Here is an 11,724-nt window from a genome sequence, read left to right as displayed (position 1 = left end):
TTTTGTCTGCCGGACACTTAATATAGCATATTACTGTGGTATTTATTGGCCAAGATGGTGGCGAAAATTCTTAAAGTGATATGATAAAAAAAAAAATGAAGGGATGCATCGAAATGTTGTTGAGAAAAAAATGTATAGAAATGCTAAATTTGAGAAAAAGAAATAAAGAATAAAATTACTTGTACGATTTTAATAAAATTTTAAATTATAAAACGATTTTTTCTGCATTTCACTATTTTCTAAATTTAATTAAAGAATTATTTATTCCACTAAATACATTTTTAGATATAATAATGAATATATATGCAGGTAAGAAATTAAGAAAAGTTGCGATAAAAAACTAACATTTGTTTGTAATCAAATATTTGTTTATAAGATTGATTAGTAAAAACAATTTCGTTGATATTTGTACTTCATTTTAAAAATTTCTATGTATTCTATATATCTATAACAAAAAATAAAAAAAATGTTAAAAATATATCAATATCTTTTTTTAATAATATTTTTAAAATTTAATTTTTTAATTATTATTAATTTTTTTTATTACTGAATTATATATTTTAGTAAATTTTATGTATTGGCTCATTTTAAATGCATATACACATATTTATATATTTTTTTTTATTACAAGTACGTCTATATGATGCTTTTTATATTATATATAATATTTATTTATAAAAATGGTATATATTTTCTAGTTTAGTTTCATATCTTTTCTTTAATCAAAGAATATTATGATTAATTCTTCTCCTCACCTCTCGTTTTTTTTCAACCCACTGTCAACTCGGCAGTAAACCCAAATAGTTGTGCCACACCATATTAATACGACAGCAACTACAACAATTACAACACACACACACACACATGACAACACAAACACAACAACAGTATAAAGAGCAGAGCTTTAACTAACCAAGACAAAAACGAAGCTGTTAAAAATTGGTTTGTTGTGATTTTGAAGAGTTCCGATTTATTTTTTTAACAAACTGCATCAAATTTTTGCTTGCAATTTGGCCACAGCAAAAAGATAGGTAGAAGAGGCGGCCAACGCCTGAGAAAAACGAGGGAGTGGCAAGAGAAGAAAAAATGAAGGTAGCTGAGGCGGCTGCAAAAACGCTTTTGACATGTTTTATGGGTGCCGAAGAAGTGGAGCCTGTCGAGCAGTTCGCCCCGTGATCCCCCAGTATGATATCGCATTGGACATATCTTTAATTGGTGCCTAGTAAATTTAGCTTTGACCATGTTTGGGCCTCGGGCTCCAGCGAGAGAGAGATGTGACGGCGTAGTCTTGGCTAATTTTTTGCTCATTATATTTACATTTCAAGAATTCCAGCACAGCCAAGCACTTTATAATTTTGCTGGCATTGCTTGGTTTATTACCAGCACAGAGAAAGCCAGAGGAGGAGGAGAGCGACAGAGAAAGAGAGAGAGAGAGAGAGACAGTTACAGAATGAGAGATAGGGAGAGAGCTGGTGGTGAGGGAGTGCCAGAGTGGGACAGCTAGGGAGTTGCCTCTCGCTCAGCGCATGCGCTCAGCCAAAAGACTCCGCCGCCCGGTAGCCTACATTATGTGCCTAATGCCTAGTATATATGCTAGTAAATACATAGGGGAGGACTTCACTGAGCACCGCAGAGCATCGAGAGGTAACCAAGTGCCAAGGCAACTACTGCCCATGTACAGCTACAGCTACAGCTACAGCTACAGCTACAGCTGCTCGCTTTTTGGACTCAACTGCATTTGGCTGGCAGTAGATTTTTCATTTTATTTATGTGCTGCCTTGTGTCTTCTGCTGCTCCTCCTCTGCCCCCGCACCCCTAGGCCACCTCTCAGCCACTTCTCTGATTGCTCAGCAATGTATTTTTTTTTTTCTTCCCTCTTGTATTTCTCAGTTTGTCAGCTTCTCGCTACAAAATTAAATACTTGTCTTTGTGTTGTTTTTTTTTTTCTTTATGGCAGCCATGGGAGGTAGGGGGCCATAGGCGTGGCCATGTGTGTGTGTGTGTGTGTGTGTCTGTGTGTGAGTTGGCCATAAAGCGAGTGCCATTTTGGCCTGACAGCTAATTTATGTAGTGGCTAAGAAAGCAGCTGCTGCGCTTTAGCTTTTTCTACATTTCACACACTTCTTTAATAATTTTGCCAAACAATTTTCTATAATTTAGTTGAGTTTCCGCGCAAAGCTTTGGCTTTTAATTGGTTAAATTTTGATATTTGCTTTGTGGACACAAGTATTCTATTTTAAGATATAAGATATTTATATATACATATATCTGTGTATGTATGTGCCTAATTATAATTTTAGAAAATCACGAAAATGTTGCTAGAAAATTAATGAACAGCGGATATTTTCCGAGTAGAGATAATAAATAAATTTATTTTCAAAAAACAACTTAAATAAAACACATACACATACATATTTATTATGGGCAGTAAAAATATATATATATATATATATATATATATATATATATATATATATATATATATATATATATATATATATATATATATCTAATATAAAAATGTATACATGTTTATAAAAATGTTTCACTCTGATTCTATTTCTGATTAAAGAAGTCCATAAATTGTTAAAAGTAAAAACAGAAAAAACTGTACATCCAAGTCAAAGTTAAATGCTCTGAAAAAAGTTAAATTTTAGCAAAACGGAAAAATTCTCTGGGATCTACATGGGAAATTTAATAATACGAATGTTTTAATGCCTTTAGTTTTCTGTAATATATAAGATTAAAAAAGTTATGCAAAAAAATATTTATATATATATATATAATAAAAAATATTTATATATATAGATATATAAAAAATATTTATATATATATTAAAAATATTTTAGATATAAATAATAATATATATTTATATAATGATAATAATAATAATTCCATAATATTAAAAAAAAAAACCTAAAAACTTTTCTTTAATAAATAACTATAAATTTAATCGACAACTAAAATCTATATCCTGCCAATCAATATTTCTGATTATTTCCAAATTTCTCCAGGACTATCCCTCATTGTGCAACCTGCCTTAAGCATGCCTATCAGTTTCTCATATTCTACAGATTAATGCCACTAAGCTAAGCCAACTACTTACCATCCAATCCCGGCGACTGTCACTCGCCTAATCCTCCCCTCGCCCACTCGCTGCACCTGCTCGCTGTGTTGCTCCGTCCCGTATCGCCCCTTGCAGATAACAGTCAGCCACGCCCACGAATTAATTGAAACCGCAGTCGCAAGTGCGAAGCGTCAGAGCTGTCAGAGCCAATTCCAAGCGCAGTCAAACATCTGCGACTCACATAAAAAAAGAAAACAAATAAAATAAAAGCCAAAGCAAAGTCCAAAAACGCATAAAAAATACCCAAAAAAAAAGTAGGAAAAACAAAACAATAGCAAAACCGAATCCTACACAAATCCCAGACAAATGTGCAGTGGTGAAAAATTCACCGATACAGATTCATGTAAATATGAATGGAAATGAATTACAAGCGAAATAAATGTACGAAAATTGCACGAAACAAAGCAAATCGTGCAATAAAAATCATAGTAAAAAGTGGAAAAAAAAGAACAGAGCCAAAGCGCTAACATGTTTGTCGACGGGTGGCTAGAGAGAGAGAGATGGAGAGAGAGAGCGGCAGTGTCGAGGGAGGGAGACTTTTGTGGCTTTTTTCGGTTGCCAGCGCAATGTTGACATGTTCCAAATGCAATTTTAACAGGATTTGCAAGAACACATTTGCACAAAGTGACAGAAAAACGCAGGCAACAACAACAACAACAGCAGCAACAGCAACAGCAACCGAAACAGCAACAACAGTTACAAAAAAAAACGTCAACCCCCATAGTCGTCGGATAGCAGCCGCAACTCCAGCCCGATCTCCGTTGTCAACCTTGTTGCGTGCGTGGCTGGCATAACTTGCGGCTTAAAGGGCTCAACTTGTCATGTCGCCTGCCGCTGATGTCCGCATTGATTTTCCACTTACGTCGACAACAGTCCCTCTCTCTCTCTCTCTCTCTCTCTCTCTAACTCTGACCCGGTCCAGTCCCAAAGTTGGGGTCTCGGGTCAGCTGCGGTCTTAACGCTTCATCAATATGCTTTTGCCGGGCGCCGCTAATTTTCGCTTTAGTCAACCATCGAGGCGAGTGCTACGTGCAGATTTATGTCCATCCCGGCTGGACAAAACAAGTGTCTGCCCCGCCTCAGACACTGCGAGAAAAGGAGATATAGAGAGTGAGTCCTCCCACCCGCACACCTACACTCTTGCTTATGCGTGTGTGTTTAGTGTTAATCCGTCAATGATAAGCTCAATTTGTTGTGGTCACTCAGCGACAATGACCGTTCGAGCCTTGCCAACTTATTGTGTTGCATGCTTTTTGGGACACATGCCAGTGGACAAGGGGCAAGTGAGGGAAAGGGGCAGAGCAGCACAAAGACCATTAAAGTTGTATTAGACCATGTTGCACACTTGATGCCATGCTAGAGATGCGGGCGTGAATAAGTAGCTAAATAAAGATATAGAGAGTGGACATGATATGGATTGTATGAGAAGAGAGAGAGAGAAAGAGAGAGAGAGAGCGAGAGAGAGAGAGAGAGAGCGAGAGAGAGAGAGAGAGAGAGAGAAAGAGAGAGAGAGAGAGATACGAGTGAAATAGCAGATGTATTCACTTGATATACTCATGAGATGATCTAGTTTCCTATTGAGTTATTTGATGTAAATGTAAATATTTGCTGCCTTAACCTAAGAATGAAAAATTATGTGTGTAATTAAAATATTTATGTCTTAACTTACAACCTTCTTCTCTATCTTCTGATCTTTTATTTCAATATTCGTTCTTCTTTCTTATTTCTACAAAATCAATAATATTTCTACATTGTCCTTTCTTCTGTGATATTTTTGATCATTTCTATCATCTCTCTTCTCTCTCTACTATTTCGCTCTTATTTTTGTCTGTGTCTTTTTCCCATCATCTCCCTTTTTCCATTCTCTTCTCTTTGTTTTCTTAGCTCTTCTCTTTTCTCTGTTTTCTCATCTTTTATCGTTGTTCCCTCATCTTTTATATCAAATCTCCATTCCATATTCTATAGTCTCATTTTATCCCTCCCTCTATACATTTTGCATTTCTACCTTGCATTCTCTCTTACATTTTTCTTTGTCTTTTCTCTTTTCTTTTTGGCGTTTTTGTTTTCGTTTTCTTTCATTAAATTTTCCCATTTTTGAAGTTTCTATGTTCGTTATAGTTTCTTCTCTGTTCATTCTACTTTCTTCTCTTCCTTTATTTATTCTCTGTCTGCTCTCTAAAGATCTCAACCACGTAAAGTTTTCCCCACTCTTCCGCCATTCAAGGCTTTTCCCAAATCACTTCTCATTAAAGATGGTTTCATGTCTTTGGTGCTTTTGGTCCATCTCTAGCGTGGGGGCTCATGCATCATCATAAGTAATTCCAGGCGCGTGGACCCAACTCTTGGCTGTGCTGTGCCGTCCCGGAGATTCATCACACATGTTCCCTTTTCACGCTGGGCTCTCGGCAGTGGGCACAGCCTGTGCAGTAATTTAAACTTTGGCCATGGGCGAGAGACTCGCTGACAACGGTGGGGATTTATGTGGACGCGTTGCGCAGATATATGAGCGACTATATTATAAAAGTTCTGACACGTTTAGTGCTACTGGGCTTGATGAACTTTTTGTTTCTTCTTGCGAGCCTAGCGCCAAGTTGTTGTCACTTTATGCACACACGTGTGCCTGATGACCAAGGCTGCCGCCTTGGCCCGCTGCTGTAAGCCAAAGACCGCAAATGAACCAGGCCGGCAGCCCACTAATTGGCTTAGTGCATTAAAATAACTTGCCAATAGTTGCGGCCAGACTGTGACCTCCGGCCTGCCGAAGGCGCAAACAATGCGACGCTGTCATTGCCAAAATTTATGAGCCTCTGTGGCTAATTTAGCAGATAGTAGTCAAAAGGCCCATTGTCCGCACGCCCAAAAACCCATCCGGACTTAGCATTAAGCCAAGCCAAAAGGATTTGCCACGCAAGTCAACAAGATAAGCTGCAACTGAACGGGGATTGGAAGTGGGCTCCAAACGAGAGCAGGAGCAGGAGCAGGAGCAGGAGCAGTAGCAGTAGCAGTAACAGGAGCTGGGGCAGCAGATCATATGTCAAACTGGGCAACAACTGTTGCCTCTAATTATACAAAATTATTTATAATGGCCACAGAGCCGAGCCGAACCGAACCGAACTGATTGCAGCCAAGTTTTGCTGTGAAATGTTTGTAAAAACCTAATTAAAAGTGAATTATTCATTCGCATTTGTTGGGTGTGGGAGCTTAACACTCAGTCGAACAAAAACTCGTCTGCTCATGCATTTGTTGTTGTTGCCATATGTTGCACGAATGAATTTTGTTCAAATTTGCTTTGATTAATTGGTGGTCAAAAGTTCAACGAACAGCACAGCAGTTGCTAAGTAGCTGGAGGCTGCCTGATTGAATAAGGGTTCTTTGGAGAGTGCTCCATTCGTAGTATACATGTGCTGGAATATGTACATATATGTACAGAGGAATATATGAAAAGTTTTAAAGTAAGGAATCCTATTCTCTCTTTTTTTTATAATATCCCTTAGTCGTCTACTGCCCCGCCCCTTATCTTATATGTATATTTATTTTATTTTATATGTATATATAGGTCCATACAAATTCCTTTATTAAGACTTTGCGTAAGAGCTCTTCAAAACAATTTTAATAAAACTATAAATTTCAAGCGAAATAAACACTATAAGAGTACAAACAAAACTAAAGGCTTTGGACAAATACACACCATATGGAAAATTAACAAGCACAGTGAAGACTCTTCATAAACATCGCGCTAAACATATGCCATCCGTCAACAAGTTGCAAACTGAGCGAAACACAAAGAAACACGAAATACTCAACTGAGCAGTAAAAGGAAAATGCCAAATCATATTTCACTAATTTCAAACAATATTTGCCCCTCGCACAAGAGAGAGAGGGAAAGAGAGAGAGAGAGGGAGCAACATTTCAGCGTGTGGGCAACCACGATCGAACAACATAAACAAAATGCACAAGCTTACAAATCGGAAATCAATTTCAACATTGAAAATTATAACTCACCAACAACAACAACAACAACAACAACAACAGCAACAAAAACAACAACAATGGCAGAGTGTAAACTAAACTGAATCGCAGAGTGTTGCCATATGGTGCCACCTTTTTGGCTGGGAAAACAGGGCGGAAAAACCACACACAAATGAGGAGAGGGAAGACAAAGAGAGAAAGAGTGATGGAGAGAGGGAGTGGGGGGGAGTTGGGCATGCAGAGGGCTGTGACTGAGGTCGAGGTCTGGACGCGCGTGGGCGTCAGACCGGGGTCGTTGAAAAGATTAGTCAAGTTATATATGGGAATGTCTTAACCCCATCTAAACAAACAAATTGGCCGAGGCGACGCGCTGCGATGCGACGGCTGCGTATGAAAAATATTTCAGCTATTTTCAACGTGCAAAGTCTGACAAACAATAAAACGACAATTTAATTTCATGTCTGCTGCCACATGCCACAGATAGGCTAGGCTAGATGGAGTAGAAAGGGGCGAGGGGGTGGGGGGAGCGACTTGGGGGTCAGGCAGCACAACTCAGCCGATTAGCGTAAATTTAATTTTCTGTGACACACATTAAGCTGTGCTAGCTTCTGAGCAGGACCTCTCCCCCTCTCCCCCCCCCCCCCCCTCTCTCTCTCTCTCTCTCTCTCTCTGTGCTTAATTGCGCTCATTATTATTTGGTTGTAACAAGAGTTCGAACCAACTGAGCAACCCCTTTCAGCATTCAGCAATCCCCCTCTCTGTGGAGCAACGGCTGGCAACTGTTTGCATTTGGTTTTTATGTCTATGTCGCTCGATGAGCTCCTTTAAATTGGCGCACAACATGAAATTGTTGAATTTATCGTTGTTGAATGTTTAATGTTAAATGCTCTGGCGCCACATAAAAACAATTTGGCGTGAAATTGTTTAAGCCGGCAAAAATGCATTTGACATTTGTAGCGGGCGTGGCAGATGCTTAAAACGCAATGATTAACGCAATCTTTGTTAGATATTGGCTTAAGGTATTTATCATCTATATTCAAAATTGAATATAAGTCTTCTTGTTTTAGTAAAAAATTTATTGTTAAAAAATCTATTTCACTTTTGCTCTTAAGTGTTAATCAATATAGTTTAGAGTCTGTAACACAGTTAAAGTTTTGGGGAATATTTAATACATATTTTATTTAACATTAACATTATCATTTTCCTCTAAGTCATCTCCCTACGGGGGCGCCAGAGTACATCGAATACCTAGTTATCCAGCTGTATCCAGTCATTAATCTTTAATATTTTAATTTCTGAAGTCGAAATAAGTAAGTATATATAATATATAGAATATAATTTTTTTTTTATGGTTTTACATTTATATTTTATTTTGTATTTTATATATATTGTTTTTTAAATTTTGTTCATTAATATTTTATATTTTTTAAATTAATTTTATTAATTTCCATTATTACATGTTTTATATTTTTGTTTTATTTGAATATATATTTTATATATATGTTTTTTAAATTTTATTCATTCATTTTATATTTTTTAATTATTTTTTTTTTTATAATATATATTACACATTTTATATTTTATTTTATTTTATTTTAATATATATTTATATTTTATTTTATTTTTAAATTTTATTCAATAATATTTTATATAATTTTTTAGCTACATTTTTTTTTAAATAGATTTTTTCTTAATTTTAATTTTTTTTTATATTTCCCTTAGCAAACGTTTTTTTTGGCATTTGTTAGAAATCTACTCTTTATTTCCAGTAAATTGATTCTGAATTTTTGACTAGTTTCACACAGTAAAATCAATAAAATAAATATAATATTTAATTTTCAAGCCGTAGTGCCCAAGCCAGTAAAATATATACTATTTATATTTATCATACTTTAGTTTCATATTCAATTGATATTCCAAGATGATCTTAAACATATCTAGACAATTAAATTGCTCTATACGAAGAAGACATTCACTGGTTTATGCATTTTTAAAATACGTTGAAATACCTAGCATACTCTCTGTCTTTAAGCTCTTGGTGCATTCCCATCTTCCTACCAGGCTGAAATGTTCATTATATATCCTCCGTCTAGTTATCGAGCTGTGATTGCGCTGGCCAGCAGATTGTCTGCCCGTTTATGAGCCATGAAGGCATTCAAAAGCGCATCGCAGCTGCAATCGACATTCAGCAATCCAGCCATTAACATTAGCGATATGTCACTGTAGGCTGAGCTCTGACGTGTTTGGCTGCCATTCGAGTGCTGTGCTCCTGTACTCCTCCGCCGTCATATTGTTGCAATGATGTTGCCCGTTATTGTTATATTGTCATTAGCATTGCCTGTCTGACAAGGGGAGAAGGTTGTTGTTGTTGCTGTTGTTGTTGTCACTTGGCCTGGCCAAGTTGCAGTTGCGTCAGCTTTGTCTGATTGCAGAATAGCATCCACCCGGCCCGCCCCCTGCATCCCCTTCCTGCTCGCTCCCAGCTGGCCTCATCAGCTAAATTTCAAGTGTCAATTGCCAACGCCAACCCACCCGGCAGAACTCAGCCAAAACGGAGCAAAAGACCCCTAAATTTAACGCGCTTTGACCTTTTTTTCCCTGGTATTTACAAGTATCTTTTCACATTTCCTTTTTTTTACCATTTTTTTCCACATTTTTTATCTCTGCTGATTTACACATTTAATTTGATTTCTTTTTGAAGTTTGATGCGCGCCACGAGCATCAGCAGGGAGTTGAGCTGGGAGAGTATATACGTTTGCCTTATCCTTGTCCTTCTGCCCACGCCTCTGCCCGCTAAGAGCATAACAGTAAAGTCCCACAGGTGTCGCCACTTGCCGCTTAGCTGCTCATTTACTCGCGAACAGCAGCCAGCTAATTGTGCAATTGGCCTCAAATGTTTGAGCATTAGATTTAATTAAATTTGACTGTTAAGACGCTGCTCTTCTTCTTCTTTTTTATGCTGATTAAGTGGCCAGTTTCTAGAAGCTAAATTATTTCTGAAGACGGCTGCGATTCGTTTGAAGTCCTTTCGTTTTTTTCGTTTTTTTTTTTCGCTTTTTTTTTTGCTTTGTTAATTTGCCATGAGAAGCTGTCGAATTATTCGACGGAAATTAAAAATTGTGCAGCCAGACGATTACTCCGCCTCCCAACTCCCCCACCTCCCACTAGTGCCGTCTCACACTAGTCATGCTGGCTCACTCGCTCCAACGAGCGCTTGGCCACTTGCAAATTAAGTGAGTCAACAAAGCACTTTGCGGATTTGACAGCGAGATTCGTCGACTTATCTGCATAAAGTGCAGAGGGAGGCAAGCTGATTTACACTGAATATATATATACACAGAAAGATATATATACATGTATATATTTTTTTGTAACCAATGCTATTTGCATTGCGGCTAAAACAGACAGACAGACAGTCAGAGAGTCAGCCAGAGAGGGCCACAAGATGGGGCAGGCGCATTTCGTATTCCTAAAGCTAACGAACTCGAAATAATGCGTTTGAAATTTAAAAAACGTGCAATTTATGTTAAAAATTTAAGCAAACACAAGTCCAGCTGGCCCGAAGCTGGGCTGAAAGATTTTTAATTAATCATTCATTTGCCATTTTTGTGCGACTGTTTGACTTGTCTATGAAAATGGCATTAAACGACAGGCCAGACCAGAGCAGACCAGACCAGGCCAGGCCTGGTCCGGAGCGGAGCGGAGCGCACTCCGTTTTTCCATGTCGAACAAGCAACTTTATTTTCTTGACTGCGGCCAGCCGACCAATTAAGAGAAACAGCCGTTCGTTCAGTTCGTATAAATCGCATTAAGCCGGTTGAGCTGACAGATCCAGCTACTGCGCTCCGCCCACTCCACGCCCGGGGTCAGCTGTTCGATTCGCTTTGTTTGATTCGCTTCTTAATTGCCCTGTTGTCGCTGGCCCGCGGCCACACTTGACCGATGCATTAAAAATGGCTTAAAAAATGGTTGGCAAAACCAAAAATGGTGTTTATTAAATGGATTGATGGCTGTACACAAAAGCACAACAACAGCAACAGCACTCACATAGTCGTGTAATGGGCTGCAAGCCGTTGACATTTTTGGTCGGTTCATATTCTGATTTATGTTGTTTGCAATTTATCAAAAAAAAAAAAAAAAAAAGGTATTAATAAAGAAAAATTTATAAGTCATAGAGGCAAATGAAATACGTAAGTAGCACTGCTCTAGTTGGCAATGGTCGACAGACAGATGCCCTGGAATGTACATAGCTCTCATTGTGTCTGATTTGTCATTTTGATTTACTTTGATATATGTATATGTATATGTAAGTATTTATAAAAGAAATATATATAGTGATATTTTATTTTAGTTTAGTAGTTAGCCAATAAGTTGATATATTTTTATATTTTTTATATATATTATAAGAACCCAACCAACCAATACACCCAGTAAATCCGTATTCAATTGCTTCAGCATATAAGCATTAAACACTTTTTATAAACACAAGCTCAGTTGCATATTTACTCGACAATTAAGCATTAAATGCTTTCAGTTGAAAGTAAATTTTAATACACATTAAATTTATATATAATTTCTTAATAAAATAAGTTAGATATTAGCTGTGCCTGATTTAATAATTTTATAAT

The 11,724-nt window shown here is 37.3% G+C and overlaps 1 protein-coding gene across 1 annotated transcript in view; it reads right to left on the bottom strand.

Annotated features, from left to right (window-relative positions):
• Window positions 1-11,724, bottom strand: part of LOC108650235 (uncharacterized) — a 49,137-nt gene that overhangs the window by 22,878 nt on the left and 14,535 nt on the right. The gene's annotated exons all lie outside the window — the stretch shown is intronic.

This window comes from Drosophila navojoa, chromosome 4 (genome assembly GCF_054131105.1).
Source record: "Drosophila navojoa isolate 15081-1374.11 chromosome 4, UAZ_NAV_1.0, whole genome shotgun sequence".
Taxonomy (NCBI): domain Eukaryota; kingdom Metazoa; phylum Arthropoda; class Insecta; order Diptera; family Drosophilidae; genus Drosophila; species Drosophila navojoa.
The sequence above is the reverse complement of the archived record's forward strand: the minus strand, read 5'-3'. Positions and strand labels throughout refer to the sequence as shown.